We start from the raw sequence: 13,552 nt of genomic DNA on the forward strand, positions 1-13,552 counted from the left end.
AACAAGCTGCATGGAGACGCACATGGAAGGCTTCGCTCGCTGCCCACCGTGTGGGGAAGGTGGCAGCTTCCAGGGAGGCAGCATGAGCAGGAGAGTCACAACAGGTGCCAGGAAGAAACAGAGTGTGGAAGAAGCCACAGGTGTGTGCGGCTGGCGCTAGTTCCTTGTATGCAAATGAGCAGATCCTGGGAAGCCAGGAAGGCGTCTCCACCTGGGCCAGTGAAGTCTCAGAGGGCTCGGAGTGAGGGAGGCCACAGTGGCCCTGGCTGCCCAGCCGCTCTGGTGTCCAGGAAAGGACAGGACACATCTCTGACACTGACTTCCCCACCTGTGAAAGGAGTTTTATTCTGTAAGAAGAAGAAAAAAGCCCCCCCCCTCTGCTCTTCACGGAGACCCCAGAGCTTTCTGCAGACACCCAACCCCAAGAGGCCAGTCCCTCTCCCCTCGTCCTCCCTTCCGTCTCCTGACTCTGGACGTGAGGTCTGTCTTGTGGTAGAGGAGGAGGAGCAGACCTCACTGTCTACCCCTCTCCTCCCCCCTCCAACAAAAGCTTATCAACCAGAGACTAAGTCTGGGCAAGTGAGGGAGGAAATCGGACTCGAAGAGCCCGCAGCTTCCACAGTGCTACCAAGTGCTGAGATTCAGCGAATCCTTGGTCCGATTAGTGATGAAAGTTTAAACTCTTAGTCTGTGCGTGCTGCTGTAACAAATAGCCCCAGTGGCTGGCTTGCACCGCAGAACTTGTGTCTCCGCTCACAGCTGTGGAGGCCTGGAGCTGGTAGGCCCTGTGACTGGTGATGTCGGTGTCCGGGTTTCGGGTAGCCGCCATCTTCTATCTTCCCAGATAGGAGAGGGGAGGGTGCGATGGGCCTCCTAGCTGACAGGGTGCTGATCTCAATCAGGACGCCTCCACCCTGATGAGCTCACAGTAGTCTACTGCTGCTGCCTTCTCCCTGGGGGGAGGGGTTGGTGTTACAGCACAGGAATTTTGGGGGACACAAACATTTAACCCCCAACAGTCTACACCCGAGGAACAAGTTGGTCTAACATTTGGTACACACGGGACCCACGCGTGGCAGTCCATAGATGGTTTTAGTCCTTCCATTTTTATATTTTTAATTTATTATTTTGATTTCCTGCTGTTGTTTATGCTGGTACTGGGGCTGTCTTGTTTTCCGCTCAAGGCTGATGCTCTACCTCTTGAGCCGCACCTTCATTTCCAGCTTTTTTGCTGGTCAGTTGGAGATCAGAGTCTCACGCGTTTTTCTGCTGGGCTAGGTTTGGATTGGGATCCTCAGATATCAGCCTCCTGACTCGCTAGGAGACAGGCGTGAGGCAGTAGAGGGTTCTGGATTTCTTTTGCCTAGCTGAGTATTTGGACTCAGGCCCTCACTGGGACCTCATGCTGACTTGGCCGGGGGGGGGGGGGGGGCGGGTCTGCCACCTGAGCTTCCCTTCCAGTGTCCTCCCCAGCCCCCCTTTGAGACATGGTCTTCTCAGCCCTCCTGCCTCTGCAGTGCTGGGATTATAGGCATGTGCCAATACGCCCAGCTTGTACTTTCATTGTCACTTCTTATTTTATGTGTGGTTAGTGCACTCTCATGGTTCACAGTTCAGACCGGAGGCGTCTGGCTGTGTCTAGCCTACAGGCCCATCAAGAACAGCCGTGGCTAACCATGTCATCTGGGTCCCAGAGACACTTCATGTAGCTACAGAGACTCAAAGATGTTTCCCATTGCAATGTAAAGAATTGACTCAGCCAGGCGCCGGTGGCTCATGTCTGTCATCCTGGCTACTCAGGAGGCTGAGATCTTAGGATCGCGGTTCAAAGCCAGCCCGGGCAGGAACATCTTTGAGACTCTTATCTCCAATAAACCACTAGAAAACTAGACGTGGCACCGTGGCTCAAGCAGTAGAGCACTCGCCTTGAGCTGAAGAGTGCAAGGACAGCGCCCAGGCCCAGAGTTCAAGCTCCACAACCGACCCAAAAAAAAAAAAGAATCGACTCACTTCTAAAAGCAATTGTGGCAAACAGGTACATAGCAGAACATTGGCGCTTTGGGCCATGCTGCAGCTCAGCGCTTGAGGATTAGCTACACAGTGCAGCCAGCACCATCTTCAGCCTCCAAAATGCTTTCCATGTTGCGGGTCTGGAACTGTGTCCTCATTAAACCCCAGCTTCTCATCACCTGGCCCCAGACCCCTGGGACCACCTCTGGCTCTCTGTGGCTATGGTCAAGTGAGCGGCTTCAGGTCCTTCATCATCCCTGGAACCCTTTGTTCTTTGTCTTTGTTTGTGTCTGGTTTATTTCACCAAGCAGAGAGACCTCATTGGGTTATGTGTCAGAATTTCCTTTCCAAGGTGGAGTCATATTCCATGCTTGTACAGAATGCACGCAGCTCATCCAGGCGTCTGTTGATGGATATTTGGGTTGCTTCCACCTTGGGTTCTTGGGAGTGACGCTGTTGTGAACCTGGCTGGACTGTATGGTGACTTGGAACTGGTGTAGAATATCCTGGCTGAGCGTTCTGGTCCACCTGACTACAGATGCCGATGCCTGCTTGTCCATTGTTGGCTTCCTAAGCACACAGGGACAGCTGTGAGCAGTCACTGCGTGCCTGGCACCCCGCGCCCGGCCATCACCTGACATTTGTAGACATGCCGTGGACACGCCCCTGGGTCCCTGAGTCCTGACTTCCCGTGGTGTCTGTGGGGTGCTGGTTTCAGGCGTGCTCAGTCTGTCAGCGGAGGGAATGTTGCGGTGGGTTTGTCAGGCAAGGATGATCATTGTGGATGGAATTCGCCCGGTTCAGACTCCTGTGCTGAGAGCTTGGTCTCCTGCCACACTGGGGCTGGAGCGTCTCCCTGGCTTTGGCGGTGACCGCTAGAGGGCGTGAGGCTGCGGCTCCCGCGGCAGGAGGGCGCAGCCCGGGCGTGGCTAAGGTGATTTTGAAGAGAACTGCTCAGGGACTGCAGACCGACCGACTGACCGGAAGCCCCCCCCCCCCTGCTCCTGCCAAGCGCTTTGCACTGCTTTTCAGGATTTGGCCTAGAGAAAAGCATGGAGGAGAGGAAGCCTCAGAGCCCCTCTGCTGTCTCCAGCCCCTGCCCCTCTCTGGGTGTGGGCCTCGGCAGATGGCAGCTCATCTGTCTTGGCCGCATCTGGTGGCCCTGGCTTTCTGCTCTTGGCGCTCTCTGTTTGGTCCCCAACTTCTCCTCTGTCCATTCACCAGGACTGTGCACCTGTCCCCACTTGTTCATGGGTGGGAGGCTTCTGCTCCTCTGCCAGGCGCTGCCTCTGTCGGGGGCCTCTCAGGACCGGCTCAGGGGTGTCCTGCACAGCCCCCCACCCCCGGCACTGCAGGACCGAGTGCCTCCGGAGGCACTGCCCGGGGCCTCGGGCGCTTCTGTCAGGCTGCCCGCCCAGCCCTGCCCCGCCCAGCCCAGCCCTGCCCCGCCCAGCCAGCCCAGCCCTGCCCCACACAGCCCAGCCCTGCCCCGCCCAGCCCAGCCCTGCCCCGCCCAGCCCAGCCCTGCCCCGCCCAGCCCAGCCCTGCCCCGCCCAGCCCAGCCCTGCCCCGCCCAGCCCCGCCCTGCCCCGCCCAGCCCAGCCCTGCCCCGCCCAGCCCAGCCCTGCCCCGCAGAGCCCAGCCCTGCCCCGCCCAGCCCAGACCTGCCCCACACAGCCCAGCCCTGCCCCACACAGCCCAGCCCTGCCCCGCCCAGCCCAGCCCTGCCCCGCACAGCCCAGCCCTGCCCCGCCCAGCCCAGCCCTGCCCCGCACAGCCCAGCCACCGCAGCAGCTCTTGTACAAGTCTCAGATGTCAGTGGCCTGTCAGCCCCGCTTCTGTGATCATCAGCCGCTCACTACCCCCATCCCAGGACTTCCTGAGGTGATGACAGCGCAGCCCCAGCCGTCCGTCTGAACGGCGTGGTGACAGCGCCGTGCATGGGCTCAGATAGGAGAGAAGAAATAACGGCGAGCTGTCCGTCACACCCCGTGCAGCATGGCCCTGCACCTGTGGCCCTCTTTGTCACCTGCCACTCAAACCTAGCTGTGGGCTGGACTCACAGCCAAGCCGTGCAGGTGTGCTGCCACCGGCCCTGCCCCTCCCCACTGAGAACCGCCTTCAGGTGTCCATCTGACCCGCTCCCTCCCGCTGCCTCAGTCTCGTGGGGGACCCTGACGTCTGTGGACTCGGCCTGCACTTGTGATCAGCACGGAGCCCCGCTGGGTTTCTGTGCCTCACGTCATCGACTTGTGGAAACCAGCGGGTAGGCAGGACCTTCCATCACCTGCCCCTGCGCGGCCACCTTGGTTTCGGAGGTGCCCAGACTGACTGATCAGTTTTCTAGACTGTGTATTGAGCTGTGGGAGCCAGAGACAGCTGGCCACCCTCACAGCACGGCACCAACAGCAGGAACCACTGAGACAGAACGGAGTTTCCAGATCCACGCCATGGCCACAGCAGCCAGGTCCGCGCCACGGCCACCGTGTGGTGCCTATCGTTTTTCCATCTGACGGGGACAGAGGCCATGTGTCAGCACGGGGGGATTCCTTGTGCTCACCCAGCCAGTGACTGCCTTGTGGGGCGCTGGGAGGTGTTAGCCTTGCCCTTGCTCGTTTCCCGCCCCCTTGTATGAGTTTGTAGGAGGCGGAGGGAGGCAGCGGTCTCACTAGTATTTGATGACTCGTTCAGCAGTTTTGCCCTTGGAATTTTGCTTACGACATGCTCTTACAGAGACGAGAGTGACATTGTTTCGGACGGGCCGGGGGTGGGAGCTACCCCACATGTCCATCAGCAGGCGATTCTTCGGCCGCTGTTTCACACCATGTGCAGAGCCTTGGGGGGTGGACGCAGGAGCCACGGCTAAGTCAGGTGTCATGATGATGAGGCACGGGACACTCAGTCGGCTCAGAGTTGGGGACGCGTTTCTGACTGTGTGTGTGTGAGGGTCAGGACCGCTCGCCTGGGAGGCCTCGATGAAGCAGGAGGGCAAAGCCAGGAATCTTCGGTTCCTTTGAAGGTGGCAGATGCCCAGTACTTGAGCCCTGGCCACTTTGGGAAAGGTGGACAGGGACATGCGTGCTGAGCATTCGGTCAGCCTCGTGTCTGAGCCTGGAGTTGTGTGGGGCTCGCTCCGGGCGGGGCGGGGCGGGTCCACAGCAGCCACACAGCTCCCCAACACATTTCTGAGCATGTCCCCAAAACTTGTGGGCAAAGGGAGGAAACTTGCATCTTATGTGTTGACATTAAGGTCAAAGCAAAGGCAAAGGCTGGGTAGCAAAACAAAACATAAACATGAAGAAAGTTATAGGCAGAATGAATCGATCAAGCATAGGAGGAAGAACATAATAAAAGAGAGTAGACATTAATAGAATAGAAAACAACATACAACAGAAAAGGTCAACAAAAACAAAAGGTGCTTCTTAAAAAATGGAAATAAAATGAACAAACCTCCCGAGGCTCATCAGATAGAAAGGTGGAGACTTTCTGTCTAGGACTACTCCTCCACCAGTACTGCTAATTGGAACCAACTTCCGGTACTAAGGGTTACTAATTCCAGCGTGAGCCGGGACGGGTGCACAGTGAACATCTTCATGCTAATGAATTTGAATACTTATGTGAAGTAGTATTTATGTTTTTTTTTTTTAAAATAAAAAGTCAAGAAAATTATAGCTTGCCAGCAGGAAAATAGAAGGTTCTATAAGCATAAAAGAAATGAAATCAGTAGGAAAAAATCCCCACGTAAAGCAATAGGCCAAGCTAGGTACCACGAGCTCACGCCTGTAATCCTCAGGAGGCTGAGATCTGAGGATTGAGGTTCAAAGCCAGCCTGGGCAGGAAAGTCCATGAAACTCTTATGTACAATAAACTACTCAGAAAAAGCCAGAAGCTGTGGCTCAGGTACAGTACCCAGCCCCAAGTTCAAGCACCAGGACTAGCAAAAAAAACAAAAAACAAAAAACCAAGAAGGCAATAGGCTAGCTGTTCATAGATGATGAGTTTTATTAGCATATAAGAATAGTTTTGGAAGTGGCACTGTGGCTCAAGTGGTTAGAGCACTCACCTACAGCTGAAGAGCTGAGGGACAGCGCCCAGGCCCAGAGTTCAAGCCCCACGACCAACAAAAAAAAAAAGTTTCTTCCAAGCACCAGTGGCTCACAACTGTCATCCTAGCTACTTAGGAGGCTGAGATCTGAGGAGCTAGCCTGGGCAGGAAAGTCCATGAGACTCTTATCTCCAATTAACTACCAGAAAACCAGAAGTGGCGCTGTGGCTTAAGTGGTAGGGTGCTAGCCTTGAGCTGAAGAGCTGAGGGACAGCGCCCAGGCCCAGAGTTCAAGCCCCATGACTGATACACACACAAAAATAGTTTCTGTGTTTTTGTGTTGTTTTATCATTAGTTTTTGTTTTACTTTGCCTTATTTTCATACTGGGTCTGGCTTAGCCATCCTTGCCTCCGTCTCCAAGTGCTGTCCCATCCCATTTGGCTTAGCTTCAGTTTTATAGAAACTTACAGGGAAAAGAAAGCCAGGCACGGTGGCTCACACCTGTGATCCTAGCTACTCAGGAGGTTGAAATCTGAGGATTGCAGTTTGAAGCCAGCCCAGGCAGGAAAGACTGTGAGCCTCTTATCTCCAATTAACTACCTAAAAACAGAAGTGGACCTGTGGCTCAAGTGGTACTTCACCTAAGCAAAAAAGCTCAGGCGCAGAGTTCAGGTCCAGAGTTCAAGCCTCACACCTATGTATAAGCCTAGCTCTTTAGGAGGCTGAAATCTGAGGCTTATGGTTTAAAGCTAAGCCAACAGACAAATCCTGGAGTCTCTTATCTCCAATTCACTAGCAAAAAGTGAGAAGCAGAAATGTGGCTCAGTGGCAGAGCACCAGCCTTGATTGGGGGAGAAGCTCAGCAAAGGTGTGAGGCCCGGAGTTTAAGCCCCAGTACCAGTACATGTGTGTGTGCATGTGCACACAGAGGAAGATTTGAGGAGACATTCACCACCTTGCTTCAAAACCAGTGTAAGGACAGAACCAGGAAGAGGGGACGCTGGGCAGGTGTGCGCACAGCACAGCAAATCCGAACCCCCTGCTCCATCTCCTACCCCCCAACCCCAGCACAGCTGCCCTGGGATACTGCAGACCCAGTGATTCCTTCCCCCCCCCCCCCCAGCAGAGACCCTGGGAGAAGCAGGGACCTGAGGAGGGGGAGCGGTGGCTGTGACTTGCTCCCCAGAGGATGAAGCCAGCGGCTTCCCAGAGCTGGGTCGGCCTGGCACAGCACCTCGCGCTCTCCGGGCCTCTTCCGCCTCCCAGCAGGCTCCCTCCTCTCTGTCACCCCAGGCTCTTGCGTTAGGGGACCCGGGCTAAGACACTGACTAAGCTAGCCTAATTCCAATTTAACATTAGACAATCCAGTCTCGCTGTGCTAGCAGATGGAAAGAGAAAGACCGTGACCTTTTCAGAAATGCAGAAAAAGCATTGGAAAAAGAGATCCATATACAATAAAGGCGGCGAGTGGCTGTGCGTGGAGAGTGCGCCAGCCGCAGCGAGCCACGGCCCTCCCCGGCAGCTCGGAACAGGCAGGGAGGTGTGAACAGGGATGGGGCTTCAGATGACATAGGAAATTCTTAGGCCAACCAAGAAGTGGAATGTGCGCTGCCAGGAGGCGCTGGGCACTGAAGCACTGAGGGAGTCAGAGATCTGACGTCAGGGCTTGTCTGGAAAACAAAAAAAGGCAGCAGCAGAGGGGGCAAAAGTCATCACAGTTGGCAAATCTGGTGGCTGTCTCCATGGACTCATTGTGCCATTTTCTACTTTGGGGAATGTATAAATGTGTGTGTGTGTGAGAGAGAGATTGGGGTTTGAACTCAGGGCCTTATTCTTGCTAGGTAGATTCTCTACCACTTGAGCCGCCCCTCTAGCTCCTTTTTACATCAGCTACTTTTTTTTTTTGCGGTCATGGGTCTTGAACTCTGGGCCTGGGTGCTGTCCCTAAGCTCTTCAGCTCAAGGCGAGCGCTCTACCACTTGAGCCATGGTGCCACTTCCGGTTTTCTGGTGGTTTATTGGAGATAGGAGTCTCACGGTCTCTCCTGCCCGGGCTGGCTTTGAACCGCGATCCTCAGATCTCAGCCTCCTGAGCAGCTAGGATTACAGGCGTGAGCCACCAGCACCCAGCTCCATTGGCTACCTTCAAAGGGGGGTCTCCCTCTACACCTGGTTGCTGTCCTCTGGCGTGTGCCTTCTGTGTCACTGGAAGTGACGGATGTGTGTCACTCCCCCCAGCCCATGAATAAGATGTGATCCCATAAACGTTACGCCTGGGCTGGCCTTGAACTGCCCTCCTGCGATCTCCGCCTCCCGAGCAGTTAGAGTGACAGGCCTCAATCACTACATTTGGCCTCAAGAGTGTCCGAACACTTTTTTTTTTAGAATAAAAATAAGCTTCATGGGACAGCACCTCACCTCCACGGCGAATTATCAAAGACTCCAAGTGTGGGTGGCAGAGGAGAGGCGGTCCCTGGGACTGTCCCCAGGCCGTGGCCGGGGCTGGGTCCTGGAAGGGGTGCTGCGTTTGGCCCCCACCCGCCCCGCTGGGCAGTGGTGTCTGCCGTGCGGTCCTGTCTGCCCTGCTGACCCAGGCTGGGGCCAGGGCTTAGCCGGTCGCATTCCTGCCCTGCAGGAACAATGCCCCGTGGCCGCGCAAGGGCGGATTTGGGCCCTGGAGTGGAAACCGGAGTGCCGGCCTTTGTGAGCGCTCCCTGTGCAGACTGCTGGCGTCGTGGAATCCTCTCGATAATGCGACGGCTTTGTGGGGGGCCAAGCCGTGCAGCGGGAGTGCTGAGGACAGGGGAAGCGGCTGCCCAGGACGGGTGTGCGTGGAAGAGCCAGGGCCCCGGCCTGCAGTGTGCCAGCCGTCTGCGGGCACTCAGGGAGCGGGAGGGGGGCGGGTTGCCTGCCATCCAATGCATCACCTGTACCACCCATGACACAATGTCTCACACACACACACACACACACACACACACACACACGGATGTCACTCATGCACCCTCCCCACCCCTTCCCCCCAGCACAAACACAATCCATTTGGGGCCCTCCCAACCATGTCTACCTCTGCTTCCTAATTCCAGAGCTTCCTGTTCTGTGACCCTCAGGTGTCCTCGACCCCTGGACCCAGGTCCATGCACAGGGCAGATCAGAGCCGTGTTGTCCTGCCCGGACGCTGGAGTCCCGTGGGGTCACCAGCCAGGCCTTGTCCCCAACTTTTTCTTCCTTTGGGTTTTAGACAGTGCAGTTTGCAAGCCGTCCTGCTGCTCTGGACGAGCCTTGCTGGGTCCGAGGCCTCCTGGGTCCATAGTGCCCTCCCTCCGTTCGGTTCCAGCTGAGGGGGACCCGGGGTGCTGGCGCGCCACAGGCTACCCTGGCACCCGATGCCCTTGTCACCCAGTTAATCACGTTCCCAAACCTTCCACCCTCCACAGGACACAAGGATTTTCTGTGTGATCCTGTGATAATGATCATTTCCCTGATTCTTTTTTTTTTTTTTTTTTTTTTGGGGGTCTGGTCATGGGGCCTGAACTCAAGGCCTGGGCGCTGTCCCTCAGCTCTTCAGCTCAAGGCTAGCGCTCTACCACTTGAGCCACAGCGCCACTTCCGGCTTTTTTCTTTTTGCTTATGTGGTGCTGAGGAATCGAACCCAGGGCTTTGAGCATGCAAGTCGAGCGCTCTACCACTGAGCCACCTTCCCAGCCCCATTTCCCTGATTCTTTAAAATGGTAATTAAAAACAAGAGCAACTTTCTGTTCAGTGACACATCTTAGGCACAGGTTTGTATTTGCATTTAGACACGAGGTTGGGCTTCGAGTCTCAGTTTTACATCTTCAACACAAAAGAGAAATGCCCAGAGGCCTCCAGAGCCACAGACCTGGCAGGAAGTGGCTGCTTCCACGCTCATGTGAAATCCGCTCTGCGTGGAAGTGTATTGAGCCAGTGGGGTTGGAACCCCCGTTCCTTAGCTCCTGATACACCTCCCGTCCTTCAGATGTCCTTCAAGCCAGCGCAGGCATGAGAATGTGTGAGGTCACCTCCGGCTCCCGTCTGCGGGGCTGTGACACAGGGTGGGCGTTTCTCCTGATCATCGTCAGGAGGTAGCTGCGGCATTAGCAGACATGGAGTCAATCCCACACCACACCGGTTGCTATTGTTATCAAAATGGGATCCTTCGTCTTTTTGCCTAAAGGAAGCCCTCATGGCTTGACCATTTGCATGGTCAACACCAAGCCCCTTCGGCTTGGGCCATAACTGAGTAAAATAAGGGTTATTAGAAGCCTAGCACTGAAAGTCCACAATAGTCCATCTACCAAGTGACTGACGAAGGTAACAATAACCAAGGACAATTCTTGACCCAGGCAGGAGAGCAGTTCTGCCACTCAGAACAGCTTTTGAATTGCTTATACCTGGTATTTTCCATTCCATGTTTGTAGACAGCAGATAGCGAAACCTCAGATAAAAGGGTAGATTGCACTGTGGACTGACACAGTACAGAAAGGTACTCTTTTTGAGGTTGGAAGTCCCAGATAAAACTGTCGGCAGGTCGGGTCCCCCCAGGCCTCGGTCTCTGGCTGAGCCTTGTGGGGTCTCCTCTGCATGTCCAGGTCTCTTCTTCCTATGGCAGATCGGGTCAGGGTCCACCTGTATGTCCTCATTCCCTAAAGACCTTGTCTTAAGACACAAGCACCTTCTGATGGAGACTCTGAGAGCTGGGAATTCTGGGAGACCTCCCTTTAGTCCAAGTCCAGAACACCCACTTGCTCAAATTGGTGTGCCACCCTGAGCCAGCTCTGCCACACTTCCACCATCTTTCTCTGGTGTGTGTGTGGCGTGAAGACCCCTCCTCCCGGCGCACACACGTTCCCGGTGAGCAGGACAAATTCCCGTCCTCACTTCCTGGTTCATCTCTCAGCCGTGAAGTGTGTGCCGCGCCGGTGGGCTGTCCTGGGCCCCGCATGTGCGCTTGGAGGCTGGGAAGCGTCCTACGGAGAGAAGTCTGTTAGCTAGACAGGTCTGTTCAGGCTCCAGAGCGTTGACCTTGAGGGAAGGCCGGTCATGAGATCGGCTGTCGCCTGCTACCGGGTTGGGGACTGACAGGCTGGGGGCGCTAGCACCGAGGGCGATGGGACACCTCCTGCCCTACCCACTAATTGAGGGCTGCAGCCGACATAGCTCCCCGAATGTCCAGAGCTGACTGTATTGTTTTGGTAGCAATTGCTAGAACCAGCCAAAGAGGAGGGGCACTTTGTGCCGCTGTGTAGATTGACAGTGCTCATAATGACAAGCGGCGTCGGCGTCTCGGCCTTGGCGTCTCAGCCTTGGCCGGTTTTATTGTTCTAATTCTTCCTCTGTGCTGGGACTCCCAACCCTCTGCCCCCTCCCCCGGCCCCCTCCAGATGCACCGTGGCTTGGAAGTGGCCTCCTGTAGGAGGCCAATGCCGGACACAACCAAAGGTGTCACTTGGCTTGATCTTAAACTAGAGCGCGTCCGGGACGAGTCGCTGCCATGCTCTGGGACTTGTGCTGAGACAGAACACCACGGCGGGAAAGCGGCCGAGGAAGCCGCGGCCTCACAGACCCGCAGCCGAAGGGGGAAGGGAGCAGGGCCTGCAGCCCTCCTCCAGGACGCGTCCCCAGCCACGCCAGCCCCGTGTGAGTCCATGGTTGTCATCACTGACAGAGTGCCTACCACACGCAGCAAGGGGAGGGACATTCCTTTGCTCATGATATCAGAGGTTTTGGCCCAAGGGTGGCGGCTTCCTGGGCTTCTGGGCTGCGGGAGACAGACGTCACCAAGGCCAAGCCCGAGGTGGAACAGCGGGGCCTTCTCGTGACCTGGGAGGCAGAGCAAGAAGAAGGCAAAGGGGCCAGGGCCAGATGCCCTTCAAATGCCGGGCGCCTGTCATCCCAGCTACTCAGGAGGCTGAGGTCTGAGGATCGTGGTTCAAAGCCAGCCCGGGCAGGGAAGTCTGTGTGGCTCTTATCTCCAATTAAACACTTGAGCTATGGCCCTAGCCTTCAGCGCAAAAGCTCAGGGACAGAAGTCCCAGGACACACACACGCACACACACACACACGACACCCTTCAAAGGCACCCCTCTTTGCCAGGCTGCCTCCGCCCACCTTCTGGGGTCCTGTTAACTCCCTCTCAATAGTCTTTCCAAACTTGAATCCATCCCCGGGTGAATCTGCTCACAAAGTCAGCGTTGTCCCGACCCGGTGGTTTCCTGTCTCTGAACAGTGCTTGTCTTGGGGAAGAAGCTTTCGAGCCTCTTTCAGAGACACAACTTCACATGCAAATGGTAACCCTCTCCTGCTGAGCCTGGGATGGGGCCACCAAGCCCGAGGGAAAGCAGAGCACCCGGCAGACACTGTCAGTGTGGATTCTAGGAGAATCTGGGCTGGGAGCAAAAGGGCCTTCGTTTCCCAGACCCAGGGTGGGTGGACGCTGTTAGACGCTGTTAGTGTGAGGCGGGGCGCGCTGTGTGCGCCTGTTGGTAGAGACCCCTCTCCCTTTGTTTCCTGTGACTCAGGGCCACCTGTGGTAAGCACGAAGCTCACAGCCCGTGGAGCTCACAGCCTGTGGGATCCCCGGCTTCCTCCGATGGTGGGGGGGTCTATTCTCAGCCTCTGAGTTCACAGGCCAGAGAGATTGGCAAAGAACCCCAAAGTGCTTTGTGGTGTGCATTTATTAAAAAGACACACACACACACACACACACACACACACACACACACACACACACACACACTCATGCTGACTAGAATCTGGATGAGGAACAGGAGACACAAAGAGGAGCAAGCGGCTGCTCGGGTCTGGAGGACACAGGCCAACCCGGGGCCAGGAGGGCTGGGGTGCGCTTCCTCCCTGCTAAAGTAGTTAGCAGAGTGCTCCCAAGGCATCCGTCCTGACATGCCAAATGCCAAGTTGCTGAAACTATACAAAGCCTTAGGGCCAGGCACCGGTGGCTCACACCTGTCATCCTAGCTATTCAGGAGGCTGAGATTTGAGGATCGCGGTTCAAAGCCAGCCAGAGCAAGAAAGGCTGTGAGACTCTTATCTCCAATTAACTACCAGAAAACTGGAAGTAGAGCTGTGCCTCAAAGTGGTCAAATGCAGAAAAGCTTGAGCAGAAAAGCTCAGGGATAGCACCCAGGCCCTGAGTTCAAGCTTCACAACTGACTAAATAAATAAATAAATAATAAAATAAAAGGAAATAAGAAAAGAAGCTTTAGAAAGGTGAGTTCTCTGACACTTGACAGTAACTGCACAGAGCCACAGGTGGGGTGGGGTGGGACAGCCCCACTAAAGGCAAGGCTGGTTTAACCGCCTTGCTCTGGGCAGTACCCCAAAGCTGGGAGGGCAGGCGGGGCCAGCAGGCAACCTCAGAGCATGGTTCCCCTTTTTCATAAGACCCAGACACACTTCACAGGCCTCACAGAGCAAGGCTTGTTCTGGAATCACGAGTGCCAGCTGGCTTCATTTTCTTTT

Source organism: Dipodomys merriami, unplaced genomic scaffold (genome assembly GCF_024711535.1).
Source record: "Dipodomys merriami isolate MVZ:Mamm:240054 unplaced genomic scaffold, mDipMer1.0.p SCAF_2, whole genome shotgun sequence".
Classification (NCBI taxonomy): Eukaryota; Metazoa; Chordata; class Mammalia; order Rodentia; family Heteromyidae; genus Dipodomys; species Dipodomys merriami.